The following is a 9,356-nucleotide window of genomic DNA, read 5'->3' on the forward strand; positions in this document are numbered from 1 at the left end:
GAAGCTACCATATCTGGATGATAAAGATGATCTCGAGGCATACTTTCGTCAGTTCGAAAGGGTAGCAAAAATCTCGAAATGGGATGATGATGATTGGGGAGCGTGACTAGGCTGCCAACTCAAAGGCAAAGCACGCGAGGCATATGCCAGATTGTCAGATGAAGAGGCAAAGGTCTACAACACGGTAAAGGCCGCTATTCTGGAAAAGTTCCAGCTGACATCAGAGGCGTACCGGAAAAAGTTTAGGGGCGCAAAGAAAGAGGCTGGGGAAAGCGCAAAGGAAGGGTTGACGAGGATTCAACTGTATTTTGACAGGTGGGTGGAGCTAGCAAAGAGAGAGGGTAAAGCACATGACCCAAAAAGTCTGATCATCAAGGAAAGGTTTCTAGAATGGCTACCCTTTGAACAAGCTCGGTTCGTGCGGGAGCGTAACCCGATCAATGTCGATGAGGCGCTCAAACACGCGCGCGTGTACGAGGAGTCGCGCGAATCGGAACATCGCCGGGCGATCCCTAATCCACCCAAAACAGTGCATAACCAACCCAACGGTGGATCCAAACCACCCGCGAACGTGAGAACAGATAACTTCAGGTTTGGCAACGCATCGGACGGACAGAGGTCGGGTCCCAGCGGTTGTTTTCTATGTGGCGGACCTCACCTGGCGCCAGGGTTGTGATGTAGCGGAACTTTCCGCTACAAAATGTAGCGCCGCTACAAAAAAAAGTAGCGAATAGCGGTAAACTACTTTTTTTTTCGAAAGTTGTAAAAGTAGCGAAATAGTAGCGGCGCTACTTATTTTTTTATAGCGATTTTGCGCTACAAATTCCGCTACATGTGTACTCTTTTAGGGACATTTGTGTTGATCGCGTGGTCACAGATTTATGAGCTGCTAACGAGTGTTTTCGGCGAATACTCACCGGAAGTTACACCGGAAGTTACATTGTTTTGAATCGCGATAGGCCTACTCAATGATCGATCGATCATTCACACTCAGTTCACACTTCATTCTCAAGAGCAAACGATGGCAGCCGGACGTGTATTACCGAGTTTTTTGGATAATTTTTTAGCAAGCTTTGCTTTCATCGAGGAGAAGGAAGACAAGTTTTTATTTAAATGCTTGTTGGGTTGCGCTCCTGCGAAAGTGTTCTCGTGTGGAAAAACCTCTTCCTACAACTTGAAGGTTCATTTGCAGGTATGTCTACGTTTTCAGTATTTTACTTCAGTATTTTACGTCTGTCATTTCATTTCGGATGCTTGCAACAAGGTGCCCTGTCAGTAAAATTTCCTCATCCTTCTCTCCTTCTTCTTTATAGAGAAAACATCCATTGGTGAAGGATGCAACAGCACCAAGAAAGAGGAAAAGGTGTGAAAGATGTGATAAACAATCTGCTCTGCGTGATCGTTTTTTAGTGAAGATTTTTGTAAATAAAATGATTCTGACTTTGATTTCTTGTTCTGTGTTTACTGCTTGTGTGGAGTTAAAAGTAGCAGAAAAAGTAGCGGCTACTTTTTGAAAAGTAGCGGAAAAGTAGCGGCTACTTTGTGTAAAAAAGTAGCGGAAATGTAGCGGCTACAAATTTTACTAAAGTAGCGGAGAAGTAGCGGCTACTTTTTAAAAAGTAGCGATCACAACCCTGCCTGGCGCGTCAGTGTCCTAAGAGCAAACCCAACAATAAGCCTAGCTCTGCATCAACGATCACATTGGCAGCGGTGGACGTTCAGGAACCACCCACAGTATGTGAGAAATGCTGTAACCTCGTGTTTGAGCCGCAGTGTGAAGCTACCGTCGAAGGCAAGACGGTGAGAGCGATAAGGGATACGGGAGCTTCCGCTATCATTGTGGACAGCGAGATAGTTCCGAGAGAGAAGTACACGGGCAAAGCAATTTATACTTCGTAGAATCCACCTATAAAGAATTGCGTTTGTTGTTGAGTTTTTTTTAGCAATAAAACTCAAGTGTGGGAGCTTGAAAGTACTTCTACTATTCTAAATCTTTCTTCCCCACATTCCGCTACATTAAGAACATTTAACTAGCGCTTTTGGCGACGAATTGTGCAATGGGTGGCCGAGCTTTGCTTTTGTTATATAGTGCTACAAATATCACGGACATTACATTGTCGAACACTCCGCTATGTTTGCTTTTTTTTCAATCGGCGGCCGATATTCGCATGTGTGAAAGGGCGTATGCAAGCGTATCCGGTGGAAGTCCTAAACTTAGCCCTGTGGTCCTGATGACAAGGACTGTAAGTTAGACTGTGCTAAACCGTTTAATACGAGTAGCCCTGCATGTGCAGCACATTGGTTCTTTTATACAGGCGCAATGGCTTGGTGGTAATTAGACGCCGGTCTCCAAAGCGGAAGGTCGTGGGTTCGAATCCCGGCCTCGCCTGGTGGGTTAAGGTGGATACTTTTCCGATCTCCCAGGTCAACATATGTGCAGACCGGCTAGTACCTTATCCCCCTTCGTGTGTACACGCAAGCTCAAGAACAAGTGCGCACGGAAAAGATCATGTAATCCATGTCAGAGTTCGGTGGGTTATAGAAACACGAACATACCCAACATGCTTCCTCCGAAAGCGGCGTATGGCTGCCTAATTGGCGGGGTAAAAACGGTCATACACGTACAAATCCACTCGTGCAAAAACACAAGTGAACGTGGGAATTTCAGCCCACGAACGCAGGCGAAGAAGAAGAAGGTTATTTTAGTGTGCACGTGAACCGATGTTGCCTTTAAAACTAATACATTAGCTGGCGAAAAAACACTTTTTTTTTTGCAAACAGATTAAATTGTTTCATAATCAGTAAAAGGGATACTAATCTCCAACAAATTATAAGAGTGCCCTGTGACAAATTCAGTGTCTGTACCTGTACAGTATGCACTGAGTCATTTCGCGGCAATATTTTACACAAGTCCCGTATTAAAATCAATTGATATTCAAGCTATGCCCGTCAGTCTGCAAACTATGTGTTGTGTCTCTGTCTCATTCATGTGACATGTACTTACCAGTACAGTTCTGCTCATCACTCTTGTTAATATAACAGTCGATACGTCCATCACAGCGCCGCCGCATCGGTATACAGTAGTACCTGCACTTCCACTCGTCAGTTCCGCACTCTGGGAGGATGGACAGAAAGAAGTGACAACGGGCATTTGTAATAACATGTTTAAAGCAAACATAAATACACACATACACCCACCCACCCACACACGCACACACACACACACACACACACACACACTCACACACACACACACACACACACACATACACACACACACACACACACACACACACACACGCACACACACATGGGTGTAAGCTGAGTACTTTTTTCTTTAGAGACAAAAATCATGAACTCAAAGAAATCCGTATCCCTGCACTGTCTGACTATAAAATCTATATTATGTCAATATTGCGACGCGACGGCGTGTAGACGGTGCGGCAAACCCGATCACAACAGTAGTTAGATTGAACGCGTGTTTCCATATGCGCGACGCAAAGTGGGCGTGGTCTTCGCCTTTCCAATTTTACGAAGACCCCCAATACCAGGGTTATACTCTATGTTGACTGATTGTTCGTCAGATACATGCATTCCGTGAGCTGCATCAATAATTTGTTCAAAGGTTGTCAAAGGCACCGAGTTCGTTTCGCGTTCTGAGCATTTTGTTGAAAGAAAAGCGGATGTTTCATTTCATTTCATATCTGTTCAATGTCCTCATTTACATAAATGCAGCATAGCTGTGTGAGTTCGTGACCGATTCATCATCAGAAGTCAAACCAGAAAGAAAACAATCCGCCTGCCGCGCCGCTTTTAATGGAAACACGAACACTAACATTCCGCCTGCCTTTTTGTCGCTGCCGCTGCCGCGTCGCTATATGGACAGCATAACTTTAGGAGTGTAGGTCTACAGGAATAGTTCTGCTAATGTAGTTCATTTAATGAGCGTAACCTGCAACACCAACCACCTGTTTGAGTAAATCAGAACGCTTCAACAAACAGTAAGTAAGGTAATGCTCATGGAGGAAAAGAGGAGTTACCTTCCTTGGATTCTAGACAGTAATGGGAGATGTTTGTTTTGACACTTTTGATACATTGCTTTTGTGCATTCGATGAAAGCATAAACGACAACGTCTCAACTCACAAGATGACTGAGCAAAGTAAATGTGAAGAGTAGGAGGAGCTTCTTCTTTTTTACTTTAATGGATCAAAACAAGGATTGACTGAAAAAACAAGAACTGAGGTACAAATCTGTGGTTGTCTTGCAGTGTACACACACTATCTTGTCTCTCTCTCTCTCTCTCTCTCTCTCTCTCTCTCTCTCTCTCTCTCTCTCTCTCTCTCTCTCTCTCTCTCTCTCTCTCTCTCTCTCTCTCTCTCTCTCTCTCTCTCTCTCTCTCTCTCTCTCTCTCTATCTCACACACACTTTCTACTGTACTGTTACAGACAGTACCTACGGGACCCACTCTTTTAAGGTTATGTGCGTCCCGGGATCCTCTCTAGAAATTTCTAGTACGTGTTTTCGGCATCTAATGCGGATAGGACGCAAGGACGCTCACTTCTGGGATTCCTACACATGGTTGTATTCCCCGAACTGCACACCGTCCAGCAAGAATTCCTTCAACAGTTGTTAATTGCACTGGGTTCGTTCCGCTTTTTGAGAATGTCGTTGACATTAAAAGCAGGTTTGTCATTCAACGTATCGTCTTTTGAGTAGCTAGGATACAGTTGACCTTAACTAAAGCATGGGTGTGTGAGTGTTTGACCGATTGATTATTAGGAGTCAAGCAGAACAAAAACAAACAAATCCGCATGTCGCGCCGCTTTTAATGGAAAGATATACATTATATTTGGCCTGCCGCCAAGCCTGTTTGTTGTTGCCGCACCGTCATCACGTCGCTTTATGAATGATTAAAAGGAATAATGTATCAAACGAACCTCGCGCAGAGACGCTTATTAACTAGCAGAAACAGAGCAGTAAGCTACCCAGTGTCTGCATGGTAGCTAGGGCAGGAGAAGATTGGTCAAAAACCCAGGAGCGTAGTCAAAGTAGAAGTGCATTGCCAAAGCACTGCATACCCCCCACGATGGACAACTCGACTCTCTCTCTCTCTCTCTCTCTCTCTCTCTCTCTCTCTCTCTCTCTCTCTCTCTCTCTCTCTCTCTCTCTCTCTCTCTCTCTCTCTCTCTCTCTCTCTCTCTCTCTCTCTATCTCACACACACTTTCTACCGTACTGTTACAGACAGTACCTACGGGACCCACTCTTTTAAGGTTATGTGCGTCCCGGGATCCTCTCTAGGAATTTCTAGTACGTGTTTACGGCATCTAATGCGGATAGGACGCAAGGACGCTCACTTCGGGGATTCCTACACATGGTTGTATTCCCTGAACTGCACACCGTCCGTCAAGAATTCCTTCAACAGTTGTTAATTGCACTGTGTTCGTCCATCTCAGTTTAAATGAGTCACCCATTGAGCAAGTAACCAGCCATCGTGTTCTCGGGGTCACAATAGACGCTGAATTAAAGTGGCAGTCCCACCTCAACCGTGTTACCAAAACCTTATCTAAAAATGTGTTCCTTATCTCCAAATTAAAGTATTACGCTGATACCTCAGCACTCAAGTTGTTTCATTTTGGAAATAATTTATTATTGTACCTCATCTGAATTATGCATCTACACTTTGGGATGGTTGTAGCGATGTTCACTTGAAAAAAGTAAATTCTCTTCACCGTCGCGTCGCGCAACTAAACTTATCATGCCGGGTCCGCAAACATCAACAGATCAAAAGCTTAGCAGCCTTAATTTGTTATCACTTAAAGATCAGTTCTTATTTAATAATGCGATTTTTATGTTTAAGGTACAAATAAACGAGACCCCACAGTACATGCGATCATTATTTCAGAAAGCAACAGACATATATGGCTCAAACAAATTAATTTCCCCACTACCCCGTATTGATTTATATAAAACCAGTTTAGCGTTTTCGGGCTCAACAATTTGGAATTCGCTACCATGTGAGATAAAGGGGTCAAGCACGATTAAACACTTCAAATCGCAGCTTCGCAAATATCTGTTGTCACGAACAGTTACATTCTGAAGCGGTTTCTATTTTATTTAAATCATCCGAAGCAAGAATGCATCGCTATATATCACTAACCTCTATACATTTTGTTCTGCCAAATCATGATGATGATGATAATGATGTTGACGATGTTCATGATGATGATAATGAGTTTGTTGTTTGTGTGCGTGCGTGCGTGTGTGTGTGTATGTGTGTGTGTGTATGTGTGCGTCTGCGTGTGTATGTGTGTGTGCGTCTGCGTGTGTATGTGTGATTGCAGGCATGCTGCGCGCGTGTGTGTGCGAGTCGACTTTTCTTTTCCTTTGTATTATATTGACATACATGTACATTTCAATGTTCTATTATTCATTATGTATTCGTATAAGTAATAGTCAGTCGGCTAAGGACCGTTTTGGTTACTTGGCGTCACGATAGCAAACACATTTTTCTGATATATTTTAACACCACAACACTAAATCTAAAGTCGTGGGGAAATATTCCAAACCATCGGTGAGAAAAACGTTGGTTTGTGTGTATGTTTTCCTTCTTTGGCGTTACTATTCTATGGTTTTCTCTTGTTTTCATCTTATGAACATTCTAAATGTTAGACTAACTTATTGTCTTGTACAGAATAACAACTGTGTGAATGGTGCTATACTGAATGAAAGAGTGTGACATGAAGTTCTTGTACATCATTGTAAAGAGTGTGAATGACGTTTTAGTTTAGATGTCAAGCGCTTAGAGCAAGCCTTTTTAACGAAAGTTTTTGATTTAGCGCTATATAAATGTTCTTCTTCTTATTATTATTATTATTATTATTATTATTATTATTATTATTACTATTCTCTTTAGAGGGTTGGGTTCATAAAACGGAAATAAAACTTAAACCGCTTGACAGCAATTCTATAACTCAGGGCCGGACCCAGGGGGGGGTTCCAGGGGTTCAGGAACCCCACCCCTGGAAAAAGCATGTACCTTGCTTTGACTTTTACTAGTTTTAGCACCAAAACAATGCTGCTCTTAACCCTCAAAACAAGGCCCAGAATGCACCTGATTGCACAGATTTTAACCGTTTTTCAACAAATTTCCGGGGGAACATGCCCACGGACCCCCCTAGTTCGCGCGCCTACTTTGCAGGCGCGCGCTTGTGGCTTCGCCACTTCGCTGATTTGCCCCCCCAAAAAAGGAGGAACCCCCCCCCCCCCTTACAACTCATTTGGTCCGGCCCTGTAACTGTAAATCATTCGAAGGGGAAGGCATTCATGTACATGTTTGTGCCACTTAAAATGACGTCATTATCTGTTTGTGCCTGTAGTTTTGACGTAATTCAGTAGGCTAAAATAAATCATAAAGAGGCAAGTAATCGGCTTTGGTTTTCAGTGTAAAACATTTGAACAGTTCCAAGGAATGAAACATACACATGTTAAATTTAAAAGAATAAGTAAGGCAGATTAAAAAGAGCATCTTAATATCATTTGCAGGTTTAAACCTTTTGATTGTGAGTATTTTCAACGCCGTATATTCGGCTATATAGCTATTCTGATGGACACGTGGGGGGATTCGGGGGCTGTGATTGGATGGTCTCACACATCCCTTTTCCGATCATCAAAGCATAACGCTACGAAAGTTGGCCATTTTTGCCGATATCCAAACGATATCGGCAATAACAAAGACGCATGGTTCCGGTTTCTTCCACGTGTATAAAGTACACGCATACCTCGCCAGGCTTGTGTCTGTGGCTAGTCGACAGACGATGCAATTTGCTTTGTGTGTGTTTTTGTTGTTGCTTACTGTACATGACATACATTACGTGTAAAATCCAGTTCTTTAACTGGCAGCAAACCTTGCAAATTTCCAGAAGCTGCAATCTGAAGCGACCTATCTCTGATTTTTGCAGACGATCTCTCCAATCACCAATGTTTAACACAAAATCAGCAAACTCTCCTGTCACATAGAACGTCCATTGTGTAGTGCAATGTTGAAATGAAGTTACCGGTCTGAAACATTTCGTCGTTTCTTCTGAGACAATCCTTGTTCTCTTATCATCTACAGATTTACCGCAGTCTTCACCACGCGAATTCCCAACAGAAGTCAGACTTTCGAACATACAATCTACGTAGGCAAGCATGATACGTCATAACGTCATATGATTCCTAAGATATTGACGTAATGCTAAGCATCCGGTTATCTTGAGTTTTCTCCGTAATACATGTCCGTGGGTTTTTCAATGTTCGGTTATTTCCGTGGCTTCATGCAGAAAGGGAACCGTCGTCTGCAATCAATGACATGGACCATTCTGGTCCTTGTTGCTGACAAAAACATGATTTTAACACAGAATTTAATGTCAGAATAGCTATATAAACGCTATTGTGTTTTCATCGTAGCAATAGGGTCCGATATTTAGACTCGAACAAGTATAATGCGACTCGTCTTCGACTCGTCGGCATTATACTTGTCTCGTCTAAATATCGGGCCCTATTGCTACGCTGAAAACACAATAGCTGTTAATACTGATAGCGCGCTGACGCCAGGTGTAAACAAAGCGTTGTCGCCAACTTCACGGAAAGTGTCCCCCATTCAAAACAAAATGTGTCTCTTTGAAACCACGTACAGCTTAAATTCATAATTGTGGGAATGAGTAAGGTTTGTATTTAGTACATGTTTGTTTTTTTACGAAAAATATACACGTTAACGAACATACGAACCGATTTGCTGTAGATCTGTTCTCACTCAATCATGTTCGCCCAGTTTCATCCCATCTTACACGCCTCTTTGTCAATAAATAGCCTGACAAGCCAAACTATGATGTTCATTGATGTGTCCTGCGTTGATATGTGAAATATCAACATTCAAAACGGTCTGTATTGTGCAAACGTTCAAAAAGAGATGAAGCAGTCAAAAGTGTGTGGTAGCGCAACGCCGCAACGTCTGAATCGGGAAAAAAAAAATTTGACTCCGCGTGTTGAAAACCATACAGCATCAACACATCCTAGCCAACAATCGCTTGGTGGTACGGCAGCGTACGCACGGTATAGCCTTGAATATACGGGGTGGTTCAAGGTAGAATCTGTTGGCAAACGTTATATTCCGTCTTCGTTATATTTACATTTTGTTTGTTGAGGGTTGTATTTGTTGGACGCACAAAACTCGATTTCTTATACCTATAGCTTCTTTATGTACATACGCTTCCCGCATGGGAACACCCCAACTACTCTCCACAGAGAGCGAGCATTTGTCAAACAATATATATTTCGCATGGACGTACATGTATAGATTGGAAGCCTTGTTATCAC

Source organism: Littorina saxatilis, unplaced genomic scaffold (genome assembly GCF_037325665.1).
Source record: "Littorina saxatilis isolate snail1 unplaced genomic scaffold, US_GU_Lsax_2.0 scaffold_333, whole genome shotgun sequence".
NCBI classification, from domain to species: Eukaryota; Metazoa; Mollusca; class Gastropoda; order Littorinimorpha; family Littorinidae; genus Littorina; species Littorina saxatilis.